The sequence below is a fragment of the Heterocephalus glaber genome, unplaced genomic scaffold, assembly GCF_053883595.1.
Source record: "Heterocephalus glaber isolate CG9 unplaced genomic scaffold, H.glaber_assembly_v1.0 deba00000768, whole genome shotgun sequence".
In the NCBI taxonomy this organism is placed as follows: domain Eukaryota; kingdom Metazoa; phylum Chordata; class Mammalia; order Rodentia; family Bathyergidae; genus Heterocephalus; species Heterocephalus glaber.
The window spans coordinates 8,370,817-8,396,887 of NW_028258162.1; the positions used below are offsets into that span (position 1 = coordinate 8,370,817).

The 26,071-nt window shown below is 42.0% G+C and overlaps 1 long non-coding RNA gene across 5 annotated transcripts in view; it reads left to right on the plus strand.

Moving 5' to 3' along the window:
• The first annotated feature begins 10,168 nt into the window (after window positions 1-10,168).
• LOC110344886 (uncharacterized) overlaps window positions 10,169-26,071 on the plus strand; it is a 66,416-nt gene continuing 50,513 nt past the window's right edge. For 4 of the 5 annotated variants that reach the window (XR_002387808.2, XR_002387812.2, XR_002387811.2 and 1 more), the window contains exon 1: window positions 10,169-10,487. This is a non-coding gene — a long non-coding RNA (uncharacterized LOC110344886). The remainder of the gene's footprint in view (window positions 10,488-26,071) is intronic. The other variant, XR_002387809.2, reaches the window with a different exon arrangement.

The following is a 26,071-nucleotide window of genomic DNA, read 5'->3' on the forward strand; positions in this document are numbered from 1 at the left end:
ATAAGTCTGTACATGTTCTAACAGAATACTAATTAAACCCTTGTCTAAAATCTATCCTTAAGAGGGAATCCTCTAATATACAATTCCTGGGTTAGATGCATTTCACTTGAAGATTTTTCTTCATGTGTGAACTGAACACGACCACGAGTTGATTAAAGTCGCTCAAAAAAAGTTCTGACCAATAAAAGAAAATTGAACTAAACTTGGAGGACAGAATCAAAGAGGTTCTGTACAGGAAGACAAAGAAGGTATCACACATTCCAGTCTCCCGGTAAATCAGACTTGGGAAACAGCCCTGCCAAAGACCTTGAGTCAGCCGATCTCGCCCTGCAAATCTCAAGATCCCCCAGCTCTGATTATGAAAGTCTGAAAATGTTTACACAGTCGAGTGTTTCCTGTTTCCGCAGTTAATTTTTTTTAACGTTTTTCTTCTTTTGCTTCTTGAAACGGATTTCCTTTATTTGCACCAGTTTCTTTTTCTTAGTGAGCAATTTCTGAAGGTCTCACATGAAGAACTTCACTATCTACTCCGCCCCCAAAGCAAGGTTTCTAGGGTGCAGCGTGGGGTGGAAGGGGCGCAGGACGCCTGCTCCGAGGGAACGACCTGCCTCGGGGCCACCGCGCTGCCTGCCAAGCCAGGGGGCCTTCGCCACTCCCTCAGGTCCACGACATTGCCCTTCATCACCCCAACGGCTACTCAGGCAGATCTCCGAGTTTTTCCTGAAGTTTAAGGGGGTAACTCATCCCGAATCTCATTTAGACCTGAGTAGTCCGCCCTCAGTACAAATTTCCAAAGGATGATTTAAATTTGTCTCATTTTTCCGACTCTTGGCTTAAAAATATTTTCCCAAAGATTATCCAGAAATAATGTTTAAACACAGCAAGCGTTGTTCCCCCAGAGTCACCTAGATTTAAGTAAAAATATTCTTTGTTGCTCTACTTTCTCGGTTGTTACAAGATGCAGACTTCACAGGGAACAGGACCCCAAGGTGCGTGGCGAGGATTCGAAGATCTCCAACTCTGTCCTCCCTAATCAGCTAGGTCCGGGGTGCAAGAACAAATTTACCCCGGAGGTTACTGGCCAGGGGACTAGGGAAAGGTGTCGGGAAGAATGGCAGGAATGAGGACGCTGCGGAGACGGACGGAGGTGACTGCAGTTAGAAGAGTCTGTGGACGGCCTAGTCAGGTCTACATGCGCGAAGAAGAGGGCAGCGCGCGGCGGGTAAAGGCCGGGACAGGTGCTTCGGGCGGCGGGGAAGCTGTGGCGCTTCACCCCCTGCCACAAAAGGCTTCCAGGTTGCGGCGCCCGGCGGACTGGACGCAGGACGCCTGCCTGGAGGGGACGGCCTCGCTTCGCAGCGCTGCCTCCTAGGCCGGGGGCCTTCGCCAGAGGGGCATGTTAAAGGAGAAATGGCTCTTCTCCCTGTCCTTATTTTCAAGCCAGTAGCTTTCCGAGGGGCAGAAGGAGCCCTGGCTCTGACCTCCCTTCCGAACCGCCCGGGGACTCTGCCCAGCCGGGAGCTCGAGCCCAGCGCCGCCGAACTGGAGGCCATTTTGCGCGTGCGCCGCTCGCCTCGCACCGCCCCGCGCCTGGCCGCGCGGCTCCCGCCAAATTTGAAAGCGGGATTGTCAGGCCGGGGAGCCGCCGAGCCCTCCACGGTGGGACAGCCAGGGTCCTCGCCGCCTGCCGGTGCCCCACTGCCCTCCGAAACCGTCCACGCCGCGGGGACGAGACCCGGAGCCCAGCTCACGCGGACGGAGATCGACCGCGCCCAGGACGGCGGCGGCTCGCGGGGGCGCCACGCACGCGCGTCTGAGCCGCCGTCCCGCGCGCGGTTGTGTCTCCGTCCCTCTGTCCCCGCTTCCAGCCCCGCGTGCTTCTCCAAGAACGAAGCGCCCTCGGAGTGGGCTCTGGTTGGGCGGATTTTAAACAGTTTTTAATACAGGGCCGCCGAGGGTGGCTGTAGGGGTGACCGGGAAGGGCAGGACTGAGCGAGCTTGTGAGTTTGCGCAGAGCCCAGGGTAGTCGAGATCGGGCGGGAACCTCGCACCTCGGGGCCCGGGCGGTGCTCGCGTGGGTCGGGGTCTGGGAAGCGGCGCGCAGGTGCGGGCAAGCGCGAGGCGGGGACAGGGCCTCAGCACGCGGGGGGATGCAGCCGGCTTCCCGCAGAGCCCGCCGGCCAGGGCGCGGGGTCCCACGTGCGCCCCGAAACGGGGAGGGGGCCCTGGGGACTGGGTCGGGAACGAGGAAAAGCGAAAGCGGCCCAAAATGGGCGACGCCGGCGCGTCCTCCGCACGGCGCAGCAGGCTGCGAGCCGCCATTTGGAGGCGGATTTCGGCATTTCTGAAGCGCGTGGCGCCGAGCGTCACCACTGGCTGTCTACGTGGCAGAGCCATCTTTTTTTATACCGCTGTTTCACCAGATGCAAATTTCCCGCCAGCTTTCCTCCCCGGGGGCCTCGAGCCTCCTCCGGCCCGGCGTGGCAGAGCGGACCTTTCCTGGGCACCGGAGGAACCGAATGGAGCCGGGCGCCGACCCAAAGCGACGCTCTCCTCTCCCCGTGCAGACTCCCGCCCGCCCTGTCGCCCTCGGGCATGACGGGGGAGATGAGGCATGGGGACAAACGGGGCGGGGCGGGTTCCCGCACGCGCGCTTCATGCTGCGCCCGGGCCTCGGACCTGCAGGCGCCTCAGGGGATGACGCGAGTCCGGGGTCCCCACGGCGGTTGCCACGCAGAACCCCGAAGCGCAAGGCGGCCGAGCGGAGAACAAAGGACGTGGGGCGACGACCGCCCCGACCCTGGGCTTCGAGCCCGAGCTGCCATGGCGCCCTCACCAAGGACGCCTGCAGGTCGACGCTCCCGAGTCGACCACCCCCCGGCCCAAGAGCCTGGGGCCATCGCACCTCACAGCCGAGGTCCGGCCGGGCGGGCGCGGACCCCTGTGGGCGGCCGGCGGCGCCCGCTCCTCCTCGGAGCCCTGGTTCGTGGCTCCGGGATGCGCGCGCGACACACGCTCTGTTGCCAGTAGCAACCACACGACGGCGATTTGCAGCCAGTGCCGCGGCCTCCTCCCTGCCTCGGGCCGAGCAGCGGAAGCCCTGCGGGGGTCGGGGACACCTCGCGCACCTCCCCTCCCCCTCCCGCACCCTCGGCTCCCCTCGGCCCGTCCCCGGCACAGACGACGTGGGGCGCGGGCGCCCGAGCTCTGCAGAGCCCAGCCCCGGATGCCCTCCTCTCCGACTGGAGCCTAAATTATTTCAATGGCCAGTTAGGGAGCGTTTGTTGATAAGAGAGATAAGGGTGGTGCCAAGACAGAGCACGCTTTTTCTAGTAACACCTGCACCTCAAAGAGCTTCTGGCAGTGTCCACCCTCGGTAAGGGTGGCTCTTCTCTGGGTTAGAGCCACAGGCACAAGTACACACACCGTACGCTCTTTCCTCTTTTTTGTCTGCCATGAATATTTTGCATGCGATCCAGAATATAATCACTTCGGTGGGCTCAAAGATTATATTCAGATTCTTGTTCATAGGTGGATAGAACACACCCCCACCCCACCCCATCCCACCCCGTTTCATGTGATGAGCTACATCAACCCTTAGCAGTGTGGACCAGTGGTCTGAAGAACAAAGAAAGTGATTGACATCAACCCTTACAGATCTTTCTACTTTCTATAGTTCCAGGACAGGGCTCTAACTTTTTCTTTTTTCTTCTAACAGTAGAACTCTTAGTGTTTTAAGTAGTTTTTTTTTTAAATAAAAGACTTTTAAAGTATCCAGCTAAATCTTTTATTGGGCTAATAGGAGATGTGCATTGTCAAATTTCATCTCTGAGTAATTGCCCCAGCTTTTAAATAGCCTAAGTTAGCTGAGAGTTTTTCATGGTTTGAAATTTAATGTAAACCGCAGACATGCTGAAATTTCTAAGTGTAAAGCTCCTTGAGGACAAATACCTGTCTTAATTACCTTTGTATGCTTGGGAGTCCTTCTGATACAACAACATGTATTTGTCGGATTTCCAAAAGATTCTAGAAGACTCAACAAACCTTAGTAGAAAGAAGGGGGAAAAAACTTACTAATAACTACCACAAGGCTTGGAAACGTTTAGTGAACTCAATGAAAAACTAAAGATGCTTTCAAGCTAGTGGCACTATTCAAGATATCCTTATTCATGTACATTTTAACCTAATTATGTTTCAGATGTGGTAGATCTATTTTAAAATATCTGGCAGATGCTTCCAGGATTCTGAGAATGACAAATTGTACATAAGTACTTGTTACCTTGCTAATTTTTCAACAGAAATGACTGAAAAATTAGTAAATAGCCATTACTAAGGTAAGATTTTAAAGTGACTGTCATACTTTCATATAGCACAGACATGGTTCCACAAGAATGCCTAAGGAGCTAAGCACTGGACACTGCAAATCTACCAAGACCAGGTACCTTGAATTATCCTACTTAATTTTAAATAGTTACTGTCTTAGTCATAAATAATGGTAAGCTCAGATTAACAGTGCCTCCTGAAATGATCATGAGGTATGTTATAGAAGGAGTTCACCCTTAAACTTCACAACATGTCAAGTTCATTAAATATGATAGTTTTCTTCAAAGAAGTTAACACTTGGTTTCTACATTGCAACATAACAACCTGTAGCTTGCCAGCTACCTCCACCATAACCTTAAAAATAGGAAAGCAGGCTTTAGTGAAAAGTTCCTTTCTACAGCCTTTCAAGAAAGAAAAGCTCTAACAACTTGCTTCAGACCAAGTTAAAGAGATTATCTCCCTTTTTCATTACGACTGTGTCTTTCAATGAATTGAAGGATAAGATCAAAGTGCATTCATATTCATGTGAATTATCGCTACTGACTTCAATAATGATGGATTTCATTGTTTTATTTAAACTAAAGCCAGGAATCCTGCTGCTTTTGAGTATGCCTCCTAGGCTGTAGACTTTCTTCTACGAGGACTAAAAAAAAATAAAAATTTAAAAACAAGTACGTTTGACAAGCACATCATTTCCATAATGTACTTCCATACAGAGGACTGTTTATTGGAATCAGTTACTTTTCTATAGATTCTTGCCACTCGTTTTTGGACTCCTGTCAGTCTTCTCAACAAAACTCCTAAGTTTAGCAAGTACACTTCCAAAATACTTATAAATTAACTATAGTGGGAAGATACAGTAATGGTTAGAATGCTTTTAGCTGTTTACAAATCAGACAAACTAATGTTATCAGTAATCAGCTCCTGAGAGTTTTTGCTTTGAACAGGATTCATCACAGTTTATTTTCTAGTATAACTGAAGAACTCAGTCATGGTGTGCTTGGGGAAATGTGTTTACCAGCTGTTTCTTTCTAAGTATGCCTCATGACAATTTTCTTAAAATATTTTCACTTGAGTTTTCCTCAAACTCTCACTCAATTTTCTAGGAGAATGAGGCTACCAGATTTCATGAAACTCATTTTTTTCTAAATGATTGTTCTGCTCAATTATTAAAATACCTATCACTTTGAAGAACACTTCCTAGGAAATTCATTACAATATTGTAAGCTTACCTTTGAATACCATAAGCGAACTTTAACATATCCAATGCTTCTTTTATAGGAAGACAAGAGCAGATAAGTTTATTATCATAGTCTACAGTGGATAATAGGAAATATACTCTCCCACAAAGATAATTGATACCAGTTACTTGGCATACTTTTCAACTTTTGCCATATATTTACAGCATTATAGATAAGCATTCCGTGATTTTTAGCACAAATAAAACTGCAATTTTTTTCTAACAGCTACAAGAAGTCTTTATTTCCACTTTACCCATGTTTCTTTAGTACTGCCAGATTATTAGTAATTTTGGGGGGTTTGGGATATGATTGTAAACATGCTGAAATTATTTATAGACGTCCAAATTTTGTAAACTTCCAAGACCTTTACCCAGACTTACGAAAAAATGATGAGCAACTGAGCATTATTTCATCAGAAAAAGACACTCCTAGAAGAAAAAGCATTTGTCATTCATTTCTTTAAGAGTAAATCTTCCTTACTAGTGGGAGAAGTTAGTATTTTCTTCATATAGGAGGTTGATCTTTTACAATGTTCATATAAAAACTTTTATTCTTCACTCTAAAAATTAAATGTGGGCTAACATTGGAATAAGAGGTAAAGTAAATCAAATTAGCAGCCTTCAGGAGTTTCCCTTGAAAGATGAAACTGGAAATCCCAGAAGAGGGTGAGAATCGCAGCGCCAGCATCTCCCGTGAAAGAATTAGATGTAGTGCTACCTTGTTCTGGAACTTAGCCCAGCTTTAGCAGAACTAACAATCGCGGTGGGAGAACCAGCTTGCAGAGTGGACACACAGGAGACGCTGTCTTTATTTCAGAAGTTTACCAGCCTTTTCTATATACTTCTGCAGTCATTTCAGGAGTCAGGGCATGCAGTTACTCTCCAGAGCGATCAATGCACGCGACGTTTGGGCTTGGGGACTTGCGGCGAAATCAAGGGGGGGTTGCACATGCGCAGTGAGCGCAGCGCCCCACCTCCGCGCGGCTTCGGCCCGCGGGCTCTTAGGGCGCCGTCTGCTGCAGGGCGCGGGAGCCTGGCGCCCCTGCCCAGCCTCCCCAGCTCGGGACGCTCTCTGGCGTCCGGGAGAACCGGTCGGGGCTCTGGGCAGACTCCGCGGGACCAGCCCGGCCCGAAGCGAAAGCGCGGAGGCCTCGCCTGCAGCCCCGCGCCCCGCGCCCCGCGCCCTCCTCCACCCGCGCCGGGTTAACTCCGAGGCGGCGCGGGGCGACCTCAAGGGCGGGGCACGGAGCGGGGCCGGCGCCCTTGGCTGCTCCCGCGGTGCGGCCGGGTCGCTGTCCAGCCGGGGGGCGCGGGTCTGGGGATAAGCGACCCGCGGGGCTCCCTGCGCGCGGCCGCGTGGCACGTGCGGGGAAGTGACTGCCGGCTGCGTCGAAAGCGCCGGTCTGAGTTCGCGACCGGCGCTACCTGCCGCCTCTGGGGTCAGTCTCCGACTGGAAGCCCCGCAGCGGCTTCTCTGCCAGCGGGAGGCTGGAGCTCGACCTCTTCGCTCCGAGTTACGGGAAAGGAACCCACGCGCAGAGGGGGCCGGCGAAATCACCGTCACCTCGGCGTGGCTTTCCACAGAAAAGCAGCGTCCGAGCTCAGGGTGTATAGGGTTGGCTTTAAAAGGTTTAAAAAACAGAATAAGAAATTAGACGTAACCCAATGCATGCATGGATGTGCTATCTCCTCCCTGGTGGTGGAAGTGCCCAAAAGTCCTTTCCTCGTCAAACCTGGGCGGTCTGCTCAATCCTGTTCAACCCGGGACATTATTTCCCCAAGTTCGACGCTTCACATCCTCATATGTTTGCTTTTATCATTGTAATTAATAGTTGGAGTCTGCAAATTTGGTTATGGAATATGTCATGACTTTATTTCTAACTCAAGTATGTAAATATGAAGTTATTTCAATGATGTTAGATTTGTGGTTGGCAAAATTACTGTATTTTCGTGACTTGAATAATTGAATGTGTTTTAAAATGCTAACATAATCTTTTAGTCCTGCTTTGAGATTTCATAGCTAAAGCTTTTTGTTAAAAATAAGTCTTTTATTATTTAAATGTTTTAGATATTCTCACCTCTTTACCTACCTTACCCTAAGTCTCTCATCTTTGCTTCCAAAGTCTTTAAACACTTAGAGCTATTACAGTCCTTAAAACAGTGGCAGGTACCTGCTTGTTGAATTAATACAGATTGCAGTCTGTTCTTGCAGAATAAATTAATGTCTTTTCCTTACTGGACTTCATGCCCTACAACATAGGTAGATTCTCCCATTAGCAAAGCAATGGCACACATTGATATTTAATACCCATTTGGCTTGATAGAGGATATATATGTACCTCAAGCATCTAAACAAGTTTTTAAAATGTAGATGCTAATATCTAATTGGCATTTAGAAAGCTTTAATTTTTAAAATTCAGCTAGGAGCTGAAAAACTACATGTATGTTAAAATTAACAAAGCCTTTAGGTATGTGAAGCACATATTCTCATGATAATTCTGAATTCTCAAGTGAGATTTATAAAGGGAAACAAGATTTAAAAACTGGCTTTATGCCTTTTTTCAGTGTCATTTTCATAAAGAAAGAAGGAATTTAGTGAACAATTATTTTGAAGTTATATATTATAATTACCTTTTTCCAAAAGAAGTCAAAGTCTTCCAAGCAAACTTCATGGAAACACTTTTGCAAGTTGTTCTGATAGTTTCATTCTCAATTGGATGTATACTTTTATGTGTCAATTACATTGTAAAACCCTAAAGTCAGCTGGTAATTTCAGAACAGTAATCTTTTAATCATTTAAAAAAAGAAATTTTCACTGTTTAACTGTTAGTTTAAAGGTATGTAAGTGATCATGGAGCATTCATTTAATTTTGTGAAACTGTTATTTTGTTTTAAAGGGGGTTGGAAGTGGGTCAGGATATATAGATTGGTTTTCTTGTCAGTAAAAGTAGTCTGCCATATTTTACATTTAAATTACCAATGGTTTCATTTACATGTATATTGTGACCTGTTACATTTCTATAATTACAAGACTTTTTTTTTTTTTAAAGAAAGCTAAAAGAGTAAAGATCTCACTTCTTTGGTAGGTTCAATTTCAGATTTTAAGTGGGCATCTTGTGTCTTGTCAGGAAGAATATGATTTAACTCATGGGCACCGTTACTAATGACATTCTGTAGTTTAAAATAATTTGCATACCATTTGAACTTAAGTTTTCAAACTTTGTAGCCTCCCATAAGTAGACAGTTTATGTTTATTTTCACTATTAAAGTTTTAACTCTTTAAAAGTGGAAAATACATAGGAAAGCAGTTACTAAAAATGGCAGGGGTAGTTGGTTAGGAGCTTAAATTGTTTAAAGACAAACTACATATGGAACCTTTTCATTTTAAGGGGATTTTCCCCCCACAATGCAATAATCAAAAATAAAATTATTGGCAATCTTAATTATTTACTGTCCCCCCCCCCCAACATGTCTAAATAGGAATACACAACTTCTCTAAGACCAGTTCTCTTAGGAAAATATAGAGATCACTGTGAATTTATAGTTTAGAATTAAATGGATTGTGATTATCACTGCCTTCTAAACTAAGCAAAAGACATGCCTGCCCTGGGGTTCCCAGGGATCTGATTGAATGCATTTCTCCCTTTCTGATTGCTGGCCCATTTCTCTACTGTTTGGGGGCTCCACAAAATACCAGGGCTTCATCAGAGAGCTCAGGTCAAGGTGAGACCTCAAAGAGAGGATTCACCCCAAATATAAATAAAGTATCAGCTAATTTTGGAGGCTTCTATTGAAGAGATATCAAGGATTTCCTGACATGGCACTACCTGCAGCAGCTGTGGCCATCTGCCCATTTGACACCTGGTGAATCTGTAGTTTCTGATGGAGAAATATTTAAAATTGGCAGCTGTCACTGAAACATTTGGTATAGTTTTGAAGCTAAGTACATACAGTACTAAGTACAGTACATAAATTTTGTAGATTCAGTACTTAAATTTTGTTAGACTAATGTAAGTACAGTACTTAACATTTTGTTAAACTGGATAAAGATTTCAAGTTATATAAACGAGATGTGTAGCTTTCTAGGTAAAAGTTCTCCTTTCCTTTAGGGAGTGTCACTCAGAAACAAAAAGAAGCTTAAATTTAAAAGACATGTTTAACTACATAAAAATGAAGAAACAGTCATATTGGTCATCAATAGGAGAAACCACCGGAGAGAGGACATTTAGTTTATAATCTCCTCCTCTGCTTTTATCTAGGAGTACCTAATAAATACTTTCAGTATGGTGTAATTATGCGTCTGCACGTGGTTGTGACCGTCCAGGAATCTTGAAATCCGAAATGTTAGGTATATAAAAAGCTGGATTAATAAAGGACAATACTGACTCTTGGGTTGCATTGACAGCAGTGTATTTGTCAGGTTATACACTGTCACGGAGGGGATTTCTAGTGATCATCGAAGCTCAGACCACCCCACGGAGCTGGGGGCTCTCCGGAAACACCGGACAGGACCCGGGCCGCCAGCGCCACGCAGTGTGGCGTAGGGAGCCCTGCATGCGGTGCCCCTGGGATTGGCCGTCCTCGCCCGCCGTCCCGTGACGTCACGCCCGGACGGCCGAGCGCGAGCGGCCGCGTTCCGCTTCCCCTTAGGTCGCCCGGGCGGCGACGCGCCATACACAGAAACCGCCAGCGTCCGAGGCCGAGTCGTCCTGGCGGTCCACCTCCCCGCGGACTCGCAGGCTGGGCGCTGCGGGCGCCGTGAGCCCGAAGCAGACGCGGCAGGGGAGGGCCCGACGGGCAGGCGGCAGGCGGCGCCGAGCGAGCCTCCCTCCGCGGCCGAGGAGCCAGAGCGCCGGGTTCCAGCGCGCGCAGGCGGTGGCGGAGCAGGCGACCGGGCCCGGAAGGTCGAGACGCTGCGGAACGGGTGAGCTCGCCGGAACCGACCCCGCGCCCAGCCGGGCCTCAGCCTCGCCAGCCCCGGTCCCGTGCCGTCCTCGCCCCGGGCCACCTGAGCTTTGGGGGGCGGGAGCCCCGAGTTCCCGAGGCCCATCACAGAGTGGAGAAGGATTCGGTTTGGGGTCTTTAGGAGTGGGGCCGCGGAGGCGAAGCTTCGGGATGGACGGGACTCACCCCCTTCCAGCTTCCTTCCCGCCGGGCACGTTGTCAGGCTGAACCAAGGCCCCAGGCGTTGCCCGGGACTCAGTTTTCCTGAATGGGAAGCTCCTTTGATCAGACCCATTTTATCCGGTGCTGACACTTGTCACCCTGTCTTTGATCACCTTGTGTTTCCTCGCAGCAAAGAAATTCCAGACTGGTTTACAGTGTTTATTGTCTTCGACTAGTGAAAGGGACATGATATTCTTGAATCTTTTCCAAGAGATTCGACGTAGGTAAAAATAAAACCTGCCTTATGCAGTCTTTATGGTGTCTTCATTCTACCTCTCAGTCTGGACTCAGTCTCTGCTTTCCACCCTCCCCCTCCTCCTCCCTCTCCCTCCCCCATACTTTTTTTTAAAAATTAAAGATAATTCCACCACCATCCGAATGGTAAGGTAGCAATTTGTCATTACTATGTCACAAGTCTTCAGTTTGTAGGACAGGATCTTTAAAATTAGTATAACACCTCATTAAAAAGAGAACATGTTGATAGAGGAAGAATATTTAGACCTAATGTTTACTTTAGATTTCTTGGAGGGGAATTACTACTATAGGTATGTGGTGATTTCTTGTCACTGAGATCTTGTTTATTCCTTGAGTGTTTTTTCTTATTCTTCTTTCTCTTTTTTTGGGGGGGGGGATATATTCAACACGGGGAAAGTTCAGATTTTTTTTAAATCTTCAATTTAAGATCATTTAGGTTCACAAGAATTTGTAAGGAATAATACAGACTTTACAGGAATGATAATTTCTTGCAAAACTGCAATATTGTGTCAGAACTAGGATGCTATTGATAACTATCTTAATTCAGATTCCCCCAGTTTCATTTATTTGTGTTTGTGTTTTATTCTATACAAATTTATCTTGTGTACATTTATCACCGCCATAGTCAAGATACAGAACACTGTAGTCGTTGTAAGGATCTCTTGTGTTGTCCATTTGTAGCCACACTCAACCTCTCCTGTCCTGAACCCTGGGCAATTACTGATCCATCAGAAATTACCCATTTTTAAGAAATGTTATTTTGGAATTGATAATATTCTGTAGTTGTTTCATTTGGAAGTACTTCGCACAAGATGTTTTATACACACAAACTAGGGCATGTTACTTTTTTTTTTTTTCTCAATCTCTGCTCAGTGCCCTTTGTGAATGGGCACTTAGGTACAAAGATTTACTTTCTGGACTGTATATAATGCACACTAAATCATTTTTTAAAATGGGAGAATTGATGTTATTTTAGAAATTTAATGACATATTGAAATAGACATAAAACTTAAGATATAGAGTATCACTTTTTCATCCAATATAGAATATATTATGGAACTCCCTCCCTCTCTGTTTTTCCCTTCCTACCTTCCTCTGTCCCTCCCTCCCTTCAGATAGGGTCTTAATGTGTTGCCCAGCTTGGCCTTGGGCTCAAGTGATCCCCTTGCTTCTGTCTCCCAAATAGCTGGGATTTAATATGAACCACTGCAGTCTACTTACATTATGGAATTTAATCCCGCTAGTAGACTAAGTGATCACCAAAGTATAAGTACCTTAGATTTGACCTTCTGCACTTATGGCTTGGCTTATGAAGAATGGAGTACAAAAGAATATAACAGTGTTTGAAACTACCTATAACTTTTCCTGATGGCATACTATGACTTCTTTCTTTTCCTAAGGAATTCTGAACATATGTCATATTACATAATTTAAGAATCCCTTGGGCTGGGGATTTAGCTCAGTGGTTTCGCCACCTGCTGCACAAGCGCAAGGACCTGAGTTCAATCCCTGGTACCAAAAAAAAAGATCCCTTTAGTTGCTTTAGAGACTGATTGTGCATATCCCAATATATTTATTCTTTAAATAATTACCTGTAAGCATTTTTTTTTTTTCTTTTTTGTACCAGGAATGAACTCGGGACCTTGCGCTTGGGAGGCAGGCGTCAGAACCACTGAGCTAAATCCCCAGCCCCAAATTATTTACTCTTAACACAGATTTTAAAATGCTTTTGAATGAGTCACCATATGTGTGTATCAGTTATATATAGTACAATCACTTTTTTTCCAATGAGTTAACTTTCTTTTGGTAGTGACTTTGTGCATTTTATTCTGACTTTGAGATACTGCCTGTGTATCTGGGATGATTTTGTTTTCTTTCCTCCCAGTACGCTGATAGTAAGCATGAGTATTAAGATATAAGGTAAAGTGAAAAACATTTTCCATATAGGCAACCTGATCAAACAGTAATTCTCTAAGAATTTTAAATCATTGCATATGAAAGAAATATTAAATATGAAGATTATCAATGGATTTTTATTGTATTTTAAATCTCATGTTTCTCATTGTATTCCTGAGCTACTAATAAGAGAAGTTGGCTTAATGTATCCAGAGTAAACAAATTATTGTATTCCAAGACATCTTCAGAGTATTTGGAAAAGAGTAAACTTGATTTCTAATCAAAATTGTTACAACAGAGGGCCAGGGATGTAGCTCAGTGGTGCAGCCATCTGCCTCACAAGCGCAAGGTCCTAAGTTCGATCCCTGGTACCAAAAAGAAATTGTTACGGCAGAGAACTGTGTACAGTGTCTATAACCTTGAGATGTTTTTCTCATTGAGGATTATTCCTAAGTCAATAGAATACATAATGAAAAAAAACACATGAGAACATTAAAAAGTTTAATGTTTTATAAAATCTCTATGTACCCTCAAACCCTGTTTGAAACATTACATCTTGCAGCTATTTAAAAATGAATTTTGATACTTCCTCTCTGAATAATCAACGCATGACTGTAATAGTAAAGATAATACATCATTACTTTTACCTACCAGTTATAAAATGTCAGCACTTGGAGGTAGTTGGTTAGTTATAAAATAAAAAGAAACAGGTTTTGTTTTTCAGGGGGGTACTGGGGATGGAACTGGGGACCTTGCACTTGTGAGGTAGGCAGCAGAACCACTGAGCTACATCCCTGGCCTCAAGAAAATTATTTTTAAACTAGTTAGCTACATAAAATAAACTTTTTTTTTTTTGGTATCAGGGATCGAACTCGGGTCCTTGTGTTTGCGCAGCAGGCAGCAAAACCACTGAGCTAAATCCCCAGCCCATAAAATAAACTTCTGAACCAGCTCTTTATATTAGAGTAAACGTCTATAATATTTTACAAATAACCTATGATAAAAATATGGTAAGTCAGTACATATTCAGACAAGTTAATAAGTTTACATAACACTTTAAATATGCATCTGTATGAAGCTATTTTGCTAATTGAGGCAATTGAATGCCTTCAAGATTTAAGAAAATAATATATGGCATATGATTTTAAATTACATGTGTCTGCAACAGGGTGAAAATCTTCAGGTTATTTAGTACCTCAATATACTACGGGAAGGAAAAGCTATTGGCATTCATAATGTACTTAAAATATATCTTAGTTGGCTGGGGATTTAGCTCAGTGGTTTCGCCACCTGGTACGCAAGTGCAAGGACCCGAGTTCGATCCCCAGTACCAAAAAATAAATAAATAAAATATATCTTAGTATGTACCATGATTCTTTTACAAAAACTTGTTGTTCTGAAGGATATTGAAACAAAAGAAAATTAGCAGAGTGATATATTTTCACATCATATTGTTTTTATAGGCAGAATTGGTTCATGGATATTAAGAGTATGTTATATGAATTCTTTTGTTGATTGTGGTGGTGATCATATCCAGGTCCTTGCATGTGCTGGGCAAATGCTCTCCCTAAGCCACTCTACCAGTCCTGAATTCTTATTTCTAATATTGGATATACTGTTAGATAGTACATGTTGGGAGCCTTTGGTAGAGACCCTAAGTAATATTAGCTTCTCACTAGAGGGCCTGTTTACTAGATACTAGGGCAGTTGTTCAGGCTGCTGTTATTTATGGACTCTAGATTTTCATGTATTCACTCACTTTGGACTGTGGATTCCTAATGGACAGGCAGGTAAGGAAAATCTTTTTTTCTCCCCTTCAGTGCTGGAGATTGAACCCAAGGCCTTGAGCAAACTGGGTAGAGACCACTGTGTTACGTCCCTGGCCCCTGAAATTTCTTTTCATATGTTATATATGGTGGTTTATTTTCTCTCACCATTTTTATCTTGCTTTTTTTTCTTCCCTCCACCATTTTTTTTTTTGGTACCGGGGATCGAACTCGGGTCCTTGCGCTTGCGAAGCAGGCAGCGAAACCACTGAGCTAAATCCCTGGCCCTCCCTCCACCATTTTTAATGTAGTTCTACTTGCACATCTGACTCTATTTTTAGGACAAACCTGCAATTAGAATAACAGTCTCCATGCTTAATCTGTGTAAGTGGTAAGAGCATGTCGTTTTAGAGAAAGAGAAACACCTGGGGCCTGATAATTATGAAGCACTAAGAGGCAATTCAAGAACTAGGCATTTGGGGCAATACTTTTGAGAATTTTCTTCAGTTAAAAACCCTTACTGAAGAGCATTCATTGAATAAGATTATTCCAACAGAGGAATAATCAACCAACATGTCAGCTTTTTGTTGATTGTAACTTTGGAGCTTTTTAAATTTTCAAAACTTTCATTGTGCCACTGTCTGAATTAAGAAACATAGGAGAATTATGATGGAGCAGAAGCACTGACACGGAAGCCCAACTTTGGCATTGGGTAGAGGAGTAGAAAGGAGCTATGAGTCATTTTACTGGGTTTCTATTTTATGAGCCAGATCCAATAGAAAAACGGAAAAAATACATAAAGAAGAAAATTCCTTTGAGTATATGGACTAATGAAATACCATTTTGGAGGATAAAATATTCTGTTTCTAAATTGTAAACTGAAATTTCCCAAAATTGGGAGATATGTTATAGATTAGCTAAATATTATACACAACAAACATTTAAATAATTATAACCCCAAATAGTTGACTCTTCAAATTGTTAACAGTTTAAAGTTTTGAAGTTTAATTGAAAATGTATAATCCAATATGAATAACCCAGTATAGATTGATTTCCCAATTATACTGTACTTCAAAAGACAATAAACAATTGCCTTCACATAAATATATCAAATGTGGGGAAAAAGAAATACCAGGAAAAAAATAACATGAAGTATAATTATGATTTTTTAAAAACTATTATAAGCATATTTTGTATTTTTGGTCTTAAGTACATTTATGAAACTTTATGTTAAATTTAGCTTTTACAGGGCCGGGGATTTAGCTCAGTGGCACCGCACCTGCCTCGAAACCACAAGGTCCTGAGTTCGATCCCCTGTACAAAAAAAAAAAATCCAAAACCATAAATACAGCTTTTATCTTTAGAATATTGACCTGTTAATTAAAATGGTGCATATTATTTTTTAAAAATCACATTATACTTGGTAACAATGACAGCAAAACAACTCAGTTTAAAAATGGACTTAGAGGCCTGGGGATTTAGCTCAGCGGTGCGGTGCCTACCTCACAAGCATAAGGTCCTGAGTTCGATCCCTGGTACTGGGAAAAAAAAAATGGAGTTAGACATTTCTCCCAAGAAGATATATGAATGTCTGATATACACAGGAAAACATGGTCAGCATCAGGGAAATGCAAATCAAAACCACAGTGAGATGCCACTTCACATCCATGAGGATGGCTATTATGTTTAAAAATGAAAATAGCAGTTGTTGGTTAGAGTGTAGAAGAACTGAACACGTTGTACCTTGCTCATCTAAAAATGATAAAGCCATTGTAGAAAATATTTTGGTAGTTCTCAATGGTTACACAACAATGTGAATGTACCTAATGCCACTGAATTACACAATTAAAACATGTTAAAGTGTCAGTTTTTTATATTACCATTTACCATAGTAAAACAACAATAATAAAGCTACTACAAAGAGACTAATACATTTTTTTTCCTGGTACTGGAGATTGAACCCAGGGCCTTTGCACTGAGCTAAATCCCCACCCCTTTTTATTTTTTATTTTGAGATAGGGTCTGACTGAATGGATAAATTGCCTAGGCTGCGCCCAGACTTGCAGTCTTCTCCCATACTGCTGGGACTATAGGACTATGCTACCATGCTTGGCTTCCTGTGTCAACACTTGGTGGTTATCTTACTACCTTATTCTATGGTTTAAACTTTTTGTTGTGAGATTTCAAAAGTTCAATGAAAAATACAAATGCATGATATAATCAACGTCTACAAACATTGGTTTAATCTCACATGAGCTATGATTCCAGAGTGAGCAGGAGCCCTGTCCCACTCATAGCTAACTAGCCTGAGTGGCGTTCACACTTGGCAACTATGGTCTTTTAGAAGATGATCTAATCTACCCTCCTAAGACAGAAAAATGATGACTGCAAGAAACTAAAAACTCTGAAAAGCACAAGTCATACTAGGTGTGTCTGAGATAAACATTATTTCCTTTCTGTTATTTGGTGGCACTATTTCTCTTTATTTTGGCCTAATCTTAGGTGTTATTGTATTTTTTAAAATTCTATTTTAAATGTTTCTGGCTATAACACGATAAAAGAATATTGGTAATTTTTTTATGTATCACCATGATATGTTTTTAAAGACAAATAATGAGTTTTTTGGTTTTGGGGGGTTTTTTTGGTACTGGGGATTGAACTCGGGTCCTTGTGCAACAGGCAGCAAAACCACTGAGCTAAATCTCCGGCCCAATAATGGGTTTAATAAACTTGTATAGATAATTTTAGAAAGTTGAGGAGCACTTTGTTCCAGTTTGAATTCTGTCATTCCCTTTCTTCTAACATTAGATTCTAAACAACATCTGTAAAGCAGAAACAGCAAACTTTATAGTAATCAGTTAATATAAAGTTAGAATATACAGTAAAATAACCAAAATGTAAGTATTATTGGTATCCCTTTCCCCAGCCCCTCAATTTTGAGTGCACATGAAAGATTATCAATAGATTGTCTGAATTCTAACCTTGTTTTACCGTTTACTATTTGTGTGACAATTTACTTACCCTTTCTTAGCCTTAGGTTATTCATCCATAAAATAGACATATAATATGTACTTCATGGATTGGTTAGGAGAGATAAGTGAATTAGTACAGAAAAAGTCTTTAAACAGTGCTTACATGTGATAAATTATGGAGACCAGATGGGAAGAGTGAGGCCTAATTGGCCTCCTCGGTGAGCACTGAGGAGAAAAAGGCATTCAAGTGTACTGACAGGCTCCAGGGAGAAGTGAAAACACCCAAGGGTGGGTGGTTTACCAGGAGAAGTACCTTGAGGGTGGGAGGCAGATGGAGCCTGTGGACTCTAATTGCTTGTGAATAAAGCCGAGGTGCCCCAATCCCTCGGGGCTCTATGTCGAAGGGAGACATGAGCCCCCTGGGCCCCCAGATTCTAACCTGTTTCTGTGTCTATTTTTCATCCTTGTCACCCCTTGGTCAGTTTGAGCTCGTAAGCCGATTCCTACAATAAATGTTACTTTTATTATTGTTGTGATATATCTCTTACATATTTAATCCTAGGATGAATTTTATGGATGAGATCTAGTAATACATTAGACACTTTCTTAGCCTCAAGTAATTTATTTGGCAATAATATTCTTGCAGCCTTTTATTAGTGAGAGTCGCTAGCCGAATGGCCCTCCTAGCTCCCTTGACTCTGAGATAGATCTTGATAAGATTTCTGAAATAAATTGTAAGTTCAGTTGGATTGAGAGAGATCACATGGAAGACTTCATTGTGAAGAGACCTGAATTGAGCTTTAAAGATAGGATTTGCAAAGGCTGGTGGGAAAACCTATCCGGCCCACCCTCCTTCTTTTCCATTAAGTTTATTGGTACATTTAAGGTATAAAATAGTTATATTCATCACTGGGATCTTGTACCATTACATGAGTGTCTTGGTTCTTATTTTTTCCCCATTCCCCTCTCCTCCCTTCACCCCCTCCACCCTTCCCTACTTGCAAAGACTTTGTTTCCATTTTTTCCCTATCTCATATTTTTTCTTTTTCCTTCTTTCCCTTTCCCTACCCCTCCCACTTCCCCTACTCCTTTAGACCTTTTCATCCTATTACACAATATCAATTATACATTTTTCAAATTACAATATCAAGATCTATGAGACATTACCACAGATTTTACAGAATTTAAAAGGATATAGAAAGCATATTACAAAAATCTGTTTTGAAATAAATTTGACAGCTTCTAAGAAGTACCTTGGAAGACAAATTAATGAAACTAACTCTGGAAGAAATATAAAATTTGACTAGCATCTATTAAAGAAAGTATATTCCTAGCTTGAAAACCTACCTATATGACAAAAGCAGGCTCATATACATTTCAAGTGATAAATTATATCAAACATTTAAAGCAGAAAAAAGAAGGAACACTTCTCCTCTCATTTTAGGAACTCAACATTGTGCTAATCCTAAAACTGGATAAAGATAATAGAAAAAGTATGAACATAGATAGAAATTTGTTTAACAAAACACTATTGGAAGTCAGATCCAGCAGGATGTAGAAAGCAGTTTTATTATAGGGATGGAAGTGTTGGTTCAGCATTGGAAGGAAGATCCACCCCCAAAAGTCATCATTTTAACAGAGGAAAGGAAAAAGCTATATGGTCCTGTCACTAGTTGGAGAAAACGTATTGGACTAAATTCTACAGCTGTTCATGGTAAAATCTATCAGGAGACTAGAAGTAGAACAGAACCTTCTCAACAGATTAAAGACATGTACTCCATACTTCCAGCAAAAATGCCTTATATGAATGGAGAAGATACAATGCTTTCTCCCTAAGGTGGGGAACAAGGGCAGATATGCCTACTCTTCATCTGTCCATTAAACTTTGAAACATAGGCCTAATCCAAAATAGTTGGGCAATAAAATGACACAATTAGGATAGGATTGGAATGGTAGAAGCAAAATCTTTATATGTAGATGAGATGACCATCTACAGAGAAAATACTAAGAAATCTCTAGGAGCCCCTAGAACTTGTATTTGAATTTAGCAGGATTAGAAAACACAAGGTATATATAAAAATTCAGGTCTGTGTATACTTGCTATAAATGAAGAATTGGATATTGAAATTTAAAAGTTATGTAGGAGTACAAAGGACCTAGAAAAGTAACAAGAAAAAGAAAAAAAACAGTGTTGGAAGACATTTAGTTCCTAATTTTAAGACTTCCTCTAAAGCTACAGCAATCAAGGCAGTGTTGGTATAAGGAAAGACATATAGATCATTTGAATAAAACAGTCTAGAAATAGAACCACACATATGTGGTCCACTGAGTTTTGAAAGATTATTTAACATTTTATAGAATATAGACTCAATTCAAGAGCCTAGGAAAAGATAGTGTTTTCAGCAAATGGCAATAAGAACACCTGGTATCTGTATATAAAAAATTAACCTCAACCCTTTAATTTCATACATAAAAATAACTTGAAAGGATCTATGAACCTAAATATGAAAGACAAACTATAAAACTTTAAGAAGAAATTATAAGGGAAAATGTTTATGAATTTAGGGTAGGCAAGAATTTCCTAGGATACAAAAAACATGATGTATAAAAGAAAAAAATTGATAAATGAGATTCCATCAAAATTTAGAACTTTAAATGACATCATTAAGAAAATGAAAAGTAGTCCTTAAATAGACCATATTTATAATGCATATAACCTATGACCAGAATATATAAAGTCTTACAGCTCATTAATAGACAACCCAATTAAAAAGTAGACACAAGAAGATGATAAATAGCCAGTACAGCACAAGGAAAGGTGTGGAACACTAGAATCAGAAAAATATTAATCAGTACAATAACAAGATTGAATCTGGTTTCGCCGCCTGCTGCACAAGCACAAGGACCCGAGTTCGATCCCCAGTACCAAAAAAAAAAAAAAGATTGAATTATACACTCATTAGGGAGATAAAGTTAAAAGTTTTAAAAGAACAAATGTCAGCTTAGGTATGAACCAGTTAGAACTTTCTAATACTTCTAATGTGAATGTAAAATGATAAAACCATTTTGGAAAACAATATAGAAATTTCTTGTATTACTGTTAAGAACCAACAGTCCTGGGACACCCTACCGAGGTCCCAAGTCACGCGGAACATGCCGAATCAGCCCATGCCCTGGCAACAATCCACTGTACGGCCACCCCCACCCCCCCACCCCCGCTCCTCTGTACAGCCACTTGATTCTGCACTGCAAAGATGCAGAGGACACCAGACCATGGTACTGAGTCCCACAGCTCCCGGCCCAGAGGTAGGGGCTTCTGAGCCACCGTCCCACTGCTCCTGGTACAGAGGAAGGGGCTTCCTGGCCACCATCCCTCCTGCTGCTCCCAGCCCAGAGGAAAGGGCTTTTGGGCCACCTTCTGTCCTGCCACTCCTGGCCCAGAGGTAGGGGCTTCTGAGCCACCATCCCACTGCTCCTGGACCAGAGGAAGGGGCTTCCCGGCCACCATCCCTCCCTCTGCTCCCAGCCCACAGGAAAGGGCTTTTGGGCCACCATCCCTACCACTGCTCCCGGCCCCTGTCCCACCTCTCCCACCTCAGAGGAGGTAATCCTTGCAGGCACCAGCAGGCCCCTCCCAGTCGAAATGAGAAAACACATAAATAAGTCTCAAAACCAGACTTCCAGATCACCTAAGGCAACCCCAAAGGGAAATGAGATGGAATACCCTGATACTCAACCACCTAGACCCACTGAACTGGCAACAAAAGGGGATCTGGAAAAAATGAAATCAGAAATAATTTCTCAGATAACAGGAGAAATTGTGCCCCTAGTGCAAGACATGATTAATAAATCTAGAGAGGAGCTGAGGAACATGATGGAATCCCAACATAGGAAACAAATGGAATCCATAAAACAGATGCAAATAGATTTCCAGGAGATGAAAAACTCCATTGAAAGTCTGCACAGCAGAATGAGCCAATGTGAGGACAGAATTTCAGATATAGAAGGTAAGATTGCAATTAGTGACCAGGAAAAGAAAAATTGCTTCAAAATTATAAGGGAACATGAGAAATCAATCCAGCAGCGGCTAGATGATGCAAAGAAGAACAACATAAGACTGATCAGAGTCAATGAAGAAACAGGAGAGAGTGGAGATGACATAAAAAAATCTCTTCACAGAAATAATGGCAGAAAACTTCCCAAGCAGGGGAAAAGAGCTTGACATACAGATAAGTGAGGCATATAGGACTCCAAATAGCCTTGATCAAAAAAAATCTACACATAGGCATATAATTGTTAAGATTCCAGAAACACAACAGAAGATCAAAGTTCTCCAAGCAGTCAGAGAAAAGAAACAAATCACATACAAAGGAAAGCCCATCAGAATCACAGCAGACTTCTCAACACAAACCATCAAGGCAAGAAGAGCTTGGAGTGACATATTCCAAGCCCTAAAAGAAAACAGCCTCCAACCCAGATTGATGTACCCTGCAAAACTATCTTTCAAAATGGATGGAGAAATAAGATACTTTCATGACAAAGAGCACCTTAGGAACTTCATGAATACCAAACCAGCACTCCAAAGAATTTTACACAATATCCTAGGAACAGACATTGAGGATCACAACCCCAGGAAGCAAAGCAGAATGAACCCATCTGGCATGACAAGAAATTAAATGTAAAGGGGGAGAACCCAACAAAAAGAAAAAGTCATGGCAATGACAAGTCAATACGTTTCAGTTATAACCATCAATGTTAATGGTCTCAATTCACCAATCAACAGAAATAGACTGGCAGAATGGGTCAAGAAGCAAAATCCAACAATATGCTGCATACAAGAAACACACTTAATTCAAAAGGAAACTCATAGACTGAAAGTTAAAGGGTGGAAAACAATACTGCATGTGACAGGAACCCGAAAATAAGCAGGAGTAGCTATCCTCTTTGCAGATCAAGTAGATTTCAAACCAACACTGATTAAGAGAGATGAAGAAGGACACTACATCCTTGTAAAGGGAAGAATCCAAGAGGAAGAGATGACAATCATAAATATCTATGCACCAAACACTAGTGTGCCCAACTATATAAAACAAATATTAATGGACATGAAAAGTCATATATGCAATAATACAATTGTAGTGGGGGACCTCAACACCTCACTGTCACAAATAGATAGATCAATTACACTAAAAATAAGTAATGAAATACTAGAACTCAATCAAACTATTGAACAAATGAATTTAACAGATGTTTACAGAGTCTTCCACCCCACAAAATCAGAATACACATTCTTCTCAGCTGCACATGGGTCATTCTCCAAATTAGACCACATACTCACACATAGAACATGTTTAAGAAAGAACCAACAGTCCTGTTCTTAAGTGTTTTTTTGGTATCAGGGATCAAACTCAGGTCCTTGCACTTGAGGGCAGGGGACGAAACCACTGAGCTAAATCCCCAGCCCTTAAGTTTTTACTTGAGATGAATGCAAACACATGTTCACAGTAGATTTGTACATACAAGTTGACTATCCCTTATCTGAAATTCTTGGGACTAGAGTGTTTCAGATTTTTGTTTGAAATCCACTTGATTTGCAAAGAGGATAGCTACTCCTGGTTTTTTTTTCAGGTTCCTGTCACATGGAGTATTGTTTTCCATCCTTTAACTTTCAGACTATGAATTTCTTTTTGAATTAACTTGTTTCTTGACCCATTCTGCCAGTCTGTTTCTTTTGATTGGTCAATTGAGACCATTAACATTGATGGTTATAACTCATACATATTGACTTATCATTGTCATGACTTGCTTTTTGTTGGATTCTCCCCCTTTGCTTTTAATTTCTTGTTGCACCCAACAGATTCATTCCGCTGGGCTTCTTGGGGTTGTGATCCTCATTGCCTTTTCCTAGGATATTGTCTAAAATTTTTTGGAGTGCTGGTTTGGTATTCATGAAGTTCCTAAGGTGCTCTTTATCATGAAAGTATCTTATTTCTCCATCCATTTTGAAAGATAGTTTTGCAGGGTACATCAATCTGGGTTGGAGGCTGTTTTCCTTTAGGGCTTGAAATACCTCACTCCAAGCTCTTCTTGCCTTGAGGGTTTGCATTGAGAAGTCTGCTGTGATTCTGATGGGCTTTCCTTTGTATGTGATTTGTTTCTTTTCTCTCACTGCTTGTAGAATTTTGCTCTTCTGTTGGATTTCTGGAATCCTAACTATTATATGCCTATGTGTAGATTTTTTTTGATCAAGGCTAGTTAGAGTCCTATATGCCTCACTTGTCTGTATGTCAAGTTCTTTTCTCCTGCTTGGGAAGTTTTCTGCCATCACTTCTGTGAACTGTTTTCTTATGTCATCTGCACTCTCTCCTCTTTCTTCATTGACTCCAATCAGTCTTGTTATTCATCTTTGCATCTTCTAGCAGCTGCTGGATTGATTTCTCGTGGTCCCTTACAATTTTAAAGCAATTTTTCTTTTCCTCATCACTAATTGCAATCTTATCTTCTGTATCTGAAATTCTGTCCTCACATTGGTTCATTCTGCTGTGTAGACTTTCAGTGGAGTTTTTAATCTCCTGGAAATCTGTTTGCATCTGTTTTATGGATTCCATTTGTTTCCTATGTTGGGATTCCATCATGTTCCTCAGAACCTCTATTTTTTTATCTGTCTCCTCTCTAGATTTATTGATCATGTCTTGCACTATGGGCACAATCTTCACTGTTATCTGAGAAATTATTTCTGATTTCATTTTTTCCAGATCCTCTTTTCTTGCTAGTTCAGGGAGTCCAGGTTGTTGAGTATCAGATTGTTCCATCTCATTTCCCTTTGGGGTTGCTGTAGGTGATCTGGAAGTCTGTTTTTGAGGCTTGTTTACATGTCTTCTCATTTCCACGGTATGAGGGTGGGGGGGTTGCTGCTGGCGCCCACTTGGGCTCACCTCCTCTGCCCTAGGAGTGGTGGAATAGCTGTGGGGGAGCCTCCTCCTAGGTGTTGGTGTTAGCTCACCTCCTCTGCCCTTGGAGAGGTAAAATGGCGGCACGGGAGCCTCCTCCTGGGCACTGGGATTGGCTCACCTCCTCTGCCCTTGGAAATGTGGAATGGCGGCAGGGTACTTTTTGTTGTCTTAAGGTACTCAATTTGGGGCAATTTGTTGTGGTGCCCTAGGAAACTAATTCACACACAAATACATTTTAGCATAGGAACTTCCTAATCTGAAACATACTTTTCAGTAAATGACAAACAGCCTATTGTGGAATTCCTTCTAGGTTCTCAATATTCACCCTCAAGTCACAGGTTCTAGTGAAGTCTAAGATAAAATTACAAGTGTCTTCTTTCACGTTTTACTATTTTTATTTTTTAATTTTTATTTATTTTTTGGTACTGGGGATTGAACTTGGGGACTTGCACTTGCACAACAGGTGCTGGAACATCCCTAGCCCAAGTTTTACCAGTTTTAGAGACTTCAGTTATCTTTTACTGGCCTGTGTCTCCTTAAGTTCAGCCCTCCTTAATCATTTCAATTAGCAGCACAGGGTTGATTTGCAGAAGTCCCTGGTGTCTCCTCTGAAGACTGATGTAGAAAGCCTTGTGCATGACTATAAATTTAGCTATTCAGGGTTAGCTCAGTGGCACTGCGGGTGCAAAGTCCTGAGTTGAATCCCTGTACCTGAACTGGTGGTGTGTAGTCAATGCAAGTATCTTCAGCCACTGCTATCAACGTACACTGCATCCTCAGATTAGCTCCAGCAGAATCTGAGGGATAACATCAGTCATCCGCCTTTACGGATGTATTTGTGATGTTTCATCTGCTACATTAAAATGCCAGTTGTTGTTAAAAACACACTGGCAATCTCCGTTTGGTTTCATAAATTCCGATTTCTGCATTTGGCAGCTCGCACCCCACGAAAGCAACCAAAGTTCCACACTGCACAGGTGCTCAGGTCAACACAGCCCCCTTTCTGTGAATTTTTAAAAGTGCTTTATATTTATATTTCCTATATATGAATTTTCCTATAAATTGCTCATTAAGAAATGAGAAACTGTTTCTCTTCCTACTGCTATAAACATTATACAAATAATTTGGTTATAACACTGTTTATGGTTAAATAGTCTCATAATAATGGTAATAGCCTCATAACTCTTTTATTAATAAAATCCAATTAATCTACTTTACATTCTGAACTTCTATTTCTTTACAGTGACTACTAAAAAGTGACTAGCACTTAACTATAGCACCTGCTTTGAAAGCCTACTAGTACTTAGGCTAAAATAGTGATATAACAAAAATTATAGGCGAGAAAGAAAACATAGGTGTATTTTTTAAATCTTTTTTTTTTTTTATGATACCAGGGATCAAACTCAGGACCTTGCACTTGCCAGGCAGACGAAGAGCCACTGAGCTAAATCCCCGGCCCTGCAGGTGTATTTTTAACACATTATCTAAAAAATTGAGGGG